Source organism: Triticum aestivum, chromosome 4B (genome assembly GCF_018294505.1).
Source record: "Triticum aestivum cultivar Chinese Spring chromosome 4B, IWGSC CS RefSeq v2.1, whole genome shotgun sequence".
Taxonomy (NCBI): Eukaryota; Viridiplantae; Streptophyta; class Magnoliopsida; order Poales; family Poaceae; genus Triticum; species Triticum aestivum.
The window spans coordinates 53,021,489-53,030,603 of NC_057804.1; the positions used below are offsets into that span (position 1 = coordinate 53,021,489).

General features: G+C 43.8%; 1 long non-coding RNA gene across 1 annotated transcript; it reads right to left on the reverse strand.

Annotated features, from left to right (window-relative positions):
- Nucleotides 1-1,221: 1,221 nt before the first annotated feature.
- Nucleotides 1,222-4,355, reverse strand: LOC123094399 (uncharacterized). The gene is made up of 3 exons (XR_006445820.1): nt 2,786-4,355; nt 1,875-2,491; nt 1,222-1,685 (listed from the first exon to the last, which is right to left on the reverse strand). It is a non-coding gene; the product is annotated as an uncharacterized lncRNA (long non-coding RNA).
- Between the last annotated feature and the right edge of the window lie 4,760 nt (nt 4,356-9,115).

Sequence of the window (9,115 nt, forward strand, 5' to 3'; positions counted from 1 at the left end):
TTTTCTAATTCTATATGATTTAAAAGTAATTTGAAAAACGGTAAAATTCTGGGCGAAACGTATTTGCACGATTTTTTACAAATGGTTTGTCGGATTGACACAAGTGATACGGTGTTGGAAAGCTATGGAAAATGCGCAACTTTTTTGTATAGAAATGTTTTTCTAATTCTGTACAGTTTAAAAACGAATTCAAATACGGTCAAATTTGATTTTGAACGCGATTTTTTTAAAAGTTTGTCGAAATATGGCAAATAATATACCGTTGGATAGCTATCGAAAATGCGAAACTTAGTTATGTTGAACATTTTCTCTACTTCGCAACCGTTTAAGAGTAATTTAGAATGTGGCATGACGGATCTTGCTGTTTTCTTGTCTGAAAAACAGAGTAGTTGTACTAATATATGTGTATGTTTGTACTGAGCTATTTTTTGTAGAGTAATTTTGAATGGTTCTGAAAAAGGGTACTTGTACTGATGCTTGCATGGGTTTGTACTAAGCGTGTTTTTACTAACTAGACTTTGCTCTGTTTTTTGGGTAATATTTTTCTCATAAGTTTTCAACAGTTTACTGTATCGTCCCCCCTGTACTTGTATGGTTTGTATCATCGAACTGAATTATATTTTATTCAAAAAGAGAATGTGTTTGTTTTGTTTCTTTTTTTTAACTTGACATTTTTTTGACAACGTTGTTCTGAACTTCTCTCATTTTACGACTTGTACTGAGGTACTTACTAAGCAGGATTTTCATGGGGTTTGTTTTTTTTCTTGAATTTTACAATTTGAATTTCTGTCATTTCTTTTATTCCGAACGGACCACCGTTTTTAAATCGTACTGAGGTACTTACTACGCCCGAACTGGGGTGGCTGTCGCGTGTCTCAGCGTGTTTTTTAACAAGAACAAGCAATCAAGTTTTTCAACGAATTTGAGAGAGAAGAAAGAAAGAGATCCACGTGAGGTTGTAGCGAAGAGGGCGGCTCCCGCATCATCAGTCCGCCAGTGCAAGATGAGGAATAGCAGCATGTCACAAAGAGGGCGGTTGTCTGCCTCGACATCGTAGTACTGAGGGACGCGTCCCTGTCGAACTGCTAGAGATGGTGCCACCCAGCGGTGAGCAGAACCTCCCCACAAACCACGGCATATTTTAAGTTTTTATTCCGAATGGACCACCGTTTTTAACTCGTACTGATCAATATTTTTAATTCAAACCATTTTTCCTTTCATCATCTCACAGAAATTGTGTTCCACACATACAATACATGTACATAAATCATATTATCCATAGCACAAAAATCATCGACCTATTCCTGTAGAGAACTTTCAAGCACCCACATGAATACATGTACTTCCTGTACCATCTGTTTTGAACTTTGAAAGAAGCTATAAAATCTATTTCCCAAATGTGTACAGAATTTTAAGTTTCCAAGCATATACCGCTTGTTCCTTTTTGTTGATGGGCACCTGCCCCTACTCCTGTGGACTGACAGTGCCACGAAGTGGAGCTGAAGGAGAGGGGATCATGAGCGGCGGCTGGGTGCACCGGGATTTGGCCGCTTTAGGGGATCCCAGCTACCACCAAGTCATCCTCGAGGAGCTTGTAGAGGCAGGGAAGTTGGTCAACGGCCATCTGGTGTAAGTTTGAACTACCAGGTGCACCGGGATTTGGCCGCTTTAGAGAAACAAGAAGTCTGAACAAACATAAATTATATAGGTTACAAAAAGCACATATGATTTTAGATTCAAAAATCACTTCCACGTCTACCAGCTGGACAGATGTTTGCTTTCTTCTACTTCCATGGCCATGCACAAGTTCATACAACTGTTGAGAAAAAGCTCTGTCCCATGAAGCTAAGAACAAAATTAAAGCTGAACAATACCTTTAGGTTCAGCATAGTGGAGGGAGGGAAAGGATGTAGCCTCTTGAGCTGCGGCGTCGAACGGCTTGGCGCTGTCTTGTTGAACGGCCTGGGTTGGTGGTAGTGAACGGCGGGGGGCGATGCAGCGACGGAGCCCCACTGGCGGGAGGTAGCATGGTGAGCTGAAGGCTCCATTTATGCAGGGCGAGCACCGGTCATGCACTGTACTATTTAGAAATGTGTACCTGTACTTCTCAAAGTAATGGAATAGGGGTACTTCCTCATGTAACTTTTTTAATTCAAGTATGACGCACACATCGGTATTTTAAGCACTATGATTTGTAGCCCTCACAAAAGAAAGCATGAGAATTATTCAACAAAACACAGAAAAGTGAATAACATTTTTTATTTAGCAAGTGATATGTAACTACAGTGCAAAGCTGCCAAGCAAATGCACAATACTGTTGACTAACACGTGAAGTTGATGTGCACGTGCCTTGTAGTGTATGGTTGTACTGACACACTCAGCATTAGGGAATTTCCAATTCACACAAGATCAAACTGCACCAGTTCCTGATGCGAAGGCCGGCTGCCTGGCTCGTCGTTGTTGAACTGAACCCTGCGCCCCTGTCGAACTGCTGAAACATTTTGGTATGGGTTAGATACAGTTCCAAACTAGTACCTAAAAATCCCATCCCCAAATACGCATGTAAAGCTTCAAAGTTGGAAGTAATCTAAACAGAGCCATCTCAAAACATTGAACTTATACATACATGCAGGAACGAAACAGGTGCATGCAATTTTTATAACAATAGAACTTGTAGTAAACTATTCTATAACAAAAACTAAACTATTTTTTTGTAACGATACATGGACTCCGGGGGCATCAATACATGTACTTCTGTGGACTCATTGGTGCATTCGCAACATACCTGAACTTGCTGTGGACTGGTAGTCGAACTTGTTACTCATCCACACTAGCACCCACGGCAAAAGCCGTGTTGGCACACGGCGAGGATGTCGCTCTACTGCTCTGCTTGCAGTCCTGGTTGAGGATCCCATATACAAACTGCAGTGACAAATTATGAGCCACATAGTGAAGAAAACAATAGAAGCAGAGGGTGCCCACTGGGACTACACGCGGTTTTTGAGCGACGGGCCGTACAACTACTTCCAACAAAGTTTAATTAGCAAGCTACCAATGCCACAAGCAAGTAGTACTCTCCAGCCAAAGGATCAGCTAGTATATTTACCCATGCGTGTATGAGCACTAGCAAGAACACACGGTTGTGACCGGTTACCCGACGACGGAGTCGCTCGTCAAAATATAGTGGCACTGTGCACACAGACAACTTCCCTGGTACAAATAGGGAATTGACATCGTTGACCTATTTTGCTAAATGAACAAAGAACTTGCTATGGTTTATATTTTTAACTTGCCTGGAATTAATACTTGAAGTCCAGCCCCAGTACAAGTATAATGCCGACAATCTTTAAGCAAAAAAATCTACAGAGTTTACAAACAAAGAGGTTAAAACAGAAGCTGAAACAGCTGAGAAACTTTGAAGCAAATAACATCAGAGATCTTCTAACTGAAGCACAACAGAGAGAAAATTCGTGTATGGCTATCAGACACAACTTCTATATGTAGGACTAGAAGGGTCTAAAGAATCGACTACATTTTCAATCATGTCGATATTCATCAGTCATTTTCACTGGTTTCAACCTGCAGCAAATATGGTCCAGAATCCAGATCGAATGATGCCCAAAAAGTACCTGCAGAGCATGCAAACAACACACAAAAAACACTAACTGTAATGCAGCAACCATTTTTTGAATCCTATTGAACTAAAAGGGGAGATCCTTTTTTTCACGTGCGGGATGAATTGAAAAAGCACACTATGTTGATCTGAAGAACCACGAGATGTCGAACTGAACATACACAAGAAAAGGACCGGCAGTAGACCTCGAACTAAAAACGAAACTGAAACATGTGTGCGTTGATGTAGTGGCTCTAGGTGCTCGGCCGTCAGTAGGTAGAGAACGGTGGGTCTTCTTCTTCGTGGGGCGTGCAGCCAGGAGGGAGGTGGCTGGAGGTGGGATGATGGCGGGGGGAGGTGGCTGAAGGCGAGATGGTGGTGGAGGGAGGTGGCCGGAGGCGGGACGGTGGCGGAGGGAGGTGGCCGGAGGCGGGATGGTGCCGAGGGAGGTGGCCGGAGGCACGACAGCGGTGGAGGGAGGTGGCCAGAGGCGCGGCAGTGGTAGAGGAAGGTGGCCAGAGGGGCGGCAGCGGTGGAGGGAAGTGGCTGGAGGAGCGGCGCTGGTGGAGGGAGGAGGCTGGAGGCGCGATGCTGGTGGAGGAAGGAGGTCGGAGGCGCGGCGCTGGTAGAGGGATGCCGGAGGCGCGACGGCTGGGGGAAGGTGGCCGGAGGCGCGACGGTGGCCGGGGGAGGTGGTCGGAGGCACGATGGCTGGGAGAGATGTTGGCGGTCGGGGTTGGGTTGACCCGATTCAGATTTGGTGTGAGGGAGAGAAACAGATCATGTCCTATATAGGACCGACTAGTAACAGAATAATATTCTGTTACCGGTATCAGAATAGCCCTGTCCTATGAAGACAAGTCAATGTTGAAGACAATCCAAAAGTGAAGACTTTGCAAATTTAACGCCAAGAGAAACACTTCAATAAGAATTTGGTGGTGGCATTACCCACCGTATAGGAAGTATTAGACCTAGACACATCGCACAATTATCGTGGCGCTCCAAAGTCAAATTCCATATTAATGTATTCACACTCAGAGGGTAAGTCTTCATTAATTGAAGATATACGTTACTTCGTTTGTTGCACATCTAAGTCGTCAACATGCATAAGCGTTAGGATGTGTGTCCATTCACAGGACATTTGAGGATTCTAACATATTTAGCTCACACCGCAACTTGCAGAACCTTTTCTCATCCAAGGGCTTAGTGAAGATATCTGCCAATTGCTCTTCAGTGTTGACATGAATGATATCAATGTCTTCCTTGTTGACATGATCTCTGATAAAGTGATGACGGATCTGAATGTGCATTGTCTTCGAGTCCTGGACTGGATCCTTGGAAAGCTTGATGTCGCTTTCATTGTCACAGAATAGTGCCACATTCTTCATGTTGATGCCATTGTCCTTGAGAGTTTGCTTCATCCATAGAAGCTAAGCACAACATGATCCAACAGCAATGTATTCAGATTCAGCAGTGGAAAGTGACACACAGTTTTGCTTCTTTGAAGACTAACAGACAAGTGATCGACCGAGAAAGTGACATGTTCCTGAAGTGGACTTGCGATCAACCTTGTCACCAGCATAATCAGCATCAGAATAGCCAATCAGATCAAATGTTGATCCCTTTGGATACCATAATCCTATCGTTGGGGTGTAAGCCAAATATCGAAGAATTCGCTTCACGGCTAGGTGATGTGACTCCTTTGATGCCGCTTGGAATCGGGCACACATGCAAACGCTAAACATTATATATGGCCTAGATGTACATAAGTAAAGTAAGGAACCAATCATGGAGCGGTATATCTTTTGATCGAACTCTTTACAATTGTCGGCAGCACCCAAATGAGTTTTGGTTGGCATTGGCATCGTGTATCCTTTGCAGTCTTGCATTCCAAACTTCTTCAAGCAATCTTTGAGGTATTTCTCTTGCGATATGAAGATGCCATTCCTCTACTGACAGATTTGAAGACCAAGGAAGAACTTCAGCTCACCCATCATGGACATCTGATATTGCTCTTGCATCATGTGTCCAAACTCATTGTTGTATCTCTTGTCGGTGCAGCCGAAGATAATGTCATCCACATAGATTTGGCACACAAATAGTTCACCATCGTATGACTTCATGAAGAGCGTTGGATCTAGAGAACCACGTTTGAAGCCTTTGCTCTTCAGGAAATCTTTGAGCGTGTCATACCAGGCGCGAGGAGCTTCTTTGAGGCCATATAGTGCCTTGTTGAGCTTGTATATCATATCAGGATGTTTTGGATCTTCAAAGCCAGGTGGTTGTGCAACATACACTTCTTCTTCAATCTTGCCATTGAGAAAGGCACTCTTTACATCCTTTTGATATAGAAGGATGTTGTGATGGTTGGCATATGCAAGCAGTATGCGAATGGCTTCAAGTCTAGCCACGGGAGCAAATGTTTCATCAAAGTCAATGCCTTCTATTTGAGTGTAACCTTGTGCAACCAGACGAGCCTTGTTTCTGACAACTTGACCATGTTCATCTTGTTTGTTGCGGTAGATCTATTTGGTGCCAATGATATTATGCTTGCGAGGATCAGGACGCTTGACAAGTTCACAGACATTATTCAGCTCGAACTGATGAAGCTCTTCTTGCATGGCTTGAATCCATTCAGGTTCCATAATGTCTTCAGCAACTTTCTTGGGTTCAAGTATAGAGACAAATGAAAGTGCCCAAAGAAATTTTCTAGTTGCGTTGCTCTTGAACGAGTGAGTGGACCAGGTGCATTGATGACGTCAATTATCTTCTCAATCTGTACTCCATTAGCAACACGGGGATGCACTGGGTGAAGATTTTGCCCTTGCAGGTCATTGTCTTCAGCTTCAGCATTGACTTCAGGCTGAGCATTGTCTTCAAGTTGACTTGGTGCAACGATGAGTTCATCTTCAGCCTGAGATTCAGTTGGTATGATTTCTCCAGTACCCATGAGCTTGATAGATTCACTAGGAGGCACTTTATCTAGCACATTTGGCAGGTGCTCTCTTTGCGAGCCTTTAGTCTCATCGAACCGCACATCCACAGTTTCAACCACTTTATAGTGAAAGAGGTTGAAGACTCTGTAGGAGTGCGAATCCTTTCCGTATCCAAGCATAAAACCTACATGTGCTTTCGGTGCAAATTTTGAAGTGTGATGTGGATCCTTGATCCAGCACCTAGCAGCGAATACTCTAAAGTAACTGACGTTTGGCTTATTACCAGTAAGCAACTCATATGATGTCTTCTTTAGAAGCTTGTGAAGATAAAATTGGTTGATGATGTGGCATGCTGTGTCAATGGCTTCAGGACAAAACTTCCTTGGAGTCTTGTACTCATCTAGCATCGTCCGAGCCATCTCGATGAGGGTTCTGTTCTTGAGCTCCACGATGCCATTCTGCTGAGGTGCGTACGGAGCAGAGAACTCATGAGTGATACTTAGTGTATCAAGGTAAGTGTCGAGGCCGGTGTTCTTGAATTCTGTGCCGTTGTCACTTCTGATGTGCTTGATCTTGACGACATAGTTTGTCATGGCACGATTGGCGAAACATCTGAAGACATCCTGCACTTCAGTCTTATAGAGAATTATATGCACCCAGGTATATCTTGAGTAATCATCGACAATAACAAAACCATAGAGGCAAAGCAGTGGTAGTAAGAGTAGAATAGTGAGTAGGGCCGAATAAGTCCATGTGAAGCAGCTCGAGGGGTTGAGATGTAGTCATGATAGTCTTCGAGGGATGTTTGGCCCTAGTCATCTTCCCAGCTTCACAGGCACCACACAGATGGTCTTTCTTGAACTTGATGCCTTCGATGCCCACGACATGCTTCTTCTTCGCGAGAGTGTACAAGTTCCTCATGCCCGCATGTCCTAGCCTCCGATGCCAGAGCCAACACTCTGAAGCTTTTGCTAGAACACATACGGCAAGCTATGGTCCTGCTGAGAAATCTACCATATACAGATCATATTTTCAATACCCTTCAAAGACTAGAGATTTGTCAGAATCCATAAGGACAAGACAACGATATTTCCAAATATCCCAATCATGCTCAAATCACATAGCATTGATACATACATTAAGTTGAAACCAAGGGATTCAACAAGCATCACTTTATCCATGTGCTGACCTTTGATATTGCAACTCTACCAAGACCCAATACCTTACTTTTACCAATGTCAGCAAATGTGATATGACTTTTATCAGACGGCCAAAGAGTTGAATCCATCAGAAGACTTCGATCACCAGTCATGTGGTTGGTGCAGCCACTATCCATAATCCATTCTGAAGCTTGAGGTGTCATAGCCTACAGTACAGTTTGGGGGATAGGCATCACCAAGAGAGTTGTGAAGCAGAAACATTTGACGAACAAGCGGAACATAGAAGTTCAGATCTTAGTTAGGATAGATAGGATGAGTGTCAAGGAATCTCGTTGGACATTTTATCTTGCATCCCACAAGATGTTTAAGGTCCCCAGCATAAGCATCAGACGCCTTTGATTTCTGGCTGGAGACCTTTCCCTGCAAAAGAGAGTTAAGTTTTCTTAACCACCCACATCTTCAGGGGTGGCTTAGAAGCAATGAGTCTAAGTGTAGCATCTGATAACTTCGGCTTTGAAGCCCTAGCAGATAGCCTTGCAGGAGGAGAATAATACTCATAAGAATAAGAAGAAAAGTTCTTAGACTTATGAACATAGCGGTTTGATGAAAAACGCTCATATTGAAAGATCTGAGTATGATTTCCCTGCAAGACATTGGCGTTAGGGTGACTCAGGTGAGTCATTTGTCTGTATGAAGCCGTTGGACCATATGAAGCCTTTGGTTTGGGGGTTTTCTTCTTCCCAGGTGGTGTCATGACGACATTCATAGGAAGACTTTGTAGACAATGCTTGGGTACCCACATCTTCTTAAGAGGTGGTCCATTCCTGCAGTTAGTACCAATATACCTGGCAAACACCTCACCATTTTGATTCTTGAACAGTTTATAGTTTGCATCAAAGGATTCATCAATGATAATTGGGTTAGCACTAGTGAAGCCAGATAAGCACTACAAAAAAAGACACATCCGTGACATTTTGGGCCGAACAATTTTTTTTCCTGTCATACTTATGACACTTCTATGACGATAATTGTGACAAAACCCGGTATCATCATAGATGTGGTGGGCTCCTACTTCTATGACAAAAATCATGACAGAAAATGGGCTTTTCGTCCTGGGCAGGCGGATACGCTGCTACATGACATTCTTTGGGCCGTCCATGACAGAAAAAACCGTGGTAGAAGCGAGGGCGAGGAAAACTTTGGGGAGTTCCCGGTTACGGTGGGTGTCGGGGGCCGAGCGATGCGCGTTTCTCTCGTACACGTACACGCGTGTGTGTGAGGTGATGGCTCTAACTGAACCCGATCAAGGTGTTGGGCTCTAACTAAACCCGAGCGATTGCACAGGCTACGCGTTACTGAACCCGAGCGATCGAGCGATTCTTTCGCTACTGCTGCTAACTGAAGCC